Source organism: Propithecus coquereli, unplaced genomic scaffold, assembly GCF_000956105.1.
Source record: "Propithecus coquereli isolate 6110/MARCELLA unplaced genomic scaffold, Pcoq_1.0 Scaffold173, whole genome shotgun sequence".
NCBI lineage: Eukaryota > Metazoa > Chordata > Mammalia > Primates > Indriidae > Propithecus > Propithecus coquereli.
Genome location: NW_012141969.1, coordinates 4623568 through 4625168, shown reverse-complemented (window position 1 = coordinate 4625168; position 1601 = coordinate 4623568). Strand labels below are relative to the sequence as shown.

At 36.1% G+C, this 1601-nt stretch overlaps 1 protein-coding gene across 1 annotated transcript in view; it reads left to right on the top strand.

Annotated features, from left to right (window-relative positions):
- The window catches only part of CFAP47 (cilia and flagella associated protein 47), a 573852-nt gene that overhangs the window by 368940 nt on the left and 203311 nt on the right, over window positions 1-1601 (top strand). The gene's annotated exons all lie outside the window — the stretch shown is intronic.

The window sequence follows — 1601 nt, the reverse complement described above, 5'->3', positions numbered from 1 at the left end:
TAGTGAAGTTTGTATTATGTTCTTATACTATATCCTACTTTTGGGTTTTGAGGTTTTTTTTTTTTTTTAACTATTTTCTCATTTTATGGAGAATAAGAAAATGGTGACCTTCAGAGAAAAAGTGGTGTTGCTTGCAAGGAAAGGACCAGTATAGATAGCCTGCACACCCTAAGAAATAATATATTAACTTAAGGTAAATGTTATAACAAGGTGTTATGAGAAGTGTTAATTACATGTGCCTCTTTCTGCTTCCTTTGGTTATTAAGTATGAAAAAATTATTTCTATCTTCTGACCAAGTTGAAAATTATCTTGATTGCTATGTGACAGAGCATACCTAAGTCACAGAAATGTGGCAGACAGTAATGCTTACCAAATCTTCCACATATCTGCCTTATTTCCCAGCCGCCTTTCAGCTGGATAGAGCCATGTGGCAGAGTCTGGCCAATTTAATGTAATGGGTATTAATTTTGAGCTGAGCTCTGAAAAGTCCCTTGAGCAACCTTCCAATCATTCCTCTTCCCCTGACCTGTCAACCGAGGTGGTACAGTTGCAAGATTGTGATATCTTTCACAGCATGGAGTCCTGAGTGATTTTATGGAGCAGACCTTCCTCTGACCTATGCGAGATATATACTCTCATTTGTAAATAAACTTGCATGGTAAACCCTGGAGATTTAGAGGTGTTGTGTTACCTCAGGGAATCCTAATCTATTCTAGGTTACACAATATAATTTCATACAGTATTAAGTATTGTTGACCAAGACGAATTTTAGGATTTATACCATTTTAAATGATTAAACTATTTTAAAATTATTTTGATAGCTGCAGATCCATCTGTTACGGTTCCTTTACGATTTGTTCCTCTCAGTCCTGGATGCTACCCTTGTAAAATTCTGTTGACATCAAGGTATGATGTGCGTGCCTATTATGTTGAAGGAGTGGTGAATGAACACCATCCAGAGGCTGAATTTGAATTTGAAACACCAGCATGTCAACCGCTTACCCAGAATATTCCAATAGTATGTATAAACATTTTTGGGGTATTTTCTTCATTCCCATTGCCACTGTCTCAATTAAAGTCCTCCAAACCTCTAATCTTGAGCTATTAAAGATTTCTAATTGTATTATTTGCTGTCAATTATTTCTCCACATTGATGCCAGAGTTTCTTCCTGAATATAAATGTTATCATGTTACTCACCTGATTAATCACTTCTGCTGGATCTCTTTACTTAAAAAAATTAACTTCAATGTCCTTATCATTCGATTCCTTACTGTAAAGCTATGCCTTCCGACTTCAACCAGTAGAGTTATGTACTCTCACATCACTGTACTCCAAATTCAGTTGTGATCTAACACTTGATTAAGATGGGTTTACTGAGAACAATGATGGCTGTAGCTTCACTATCTGTTAGTCAAAGAGACAATACAGCATAGAAGAAGGTAATGTAATTGTAAGGAACTTTGGATTTTTAGAATGATAAATTGCTTTTGTTGGTTTATTTGTTTATTTATTTGTTTAATTATCAAAGACATGACAAACAAAAGTCAGCCTGGGCCAGGGCACGGTGGCTCACGCCTGTAATCCTAGCACTCTGGGATA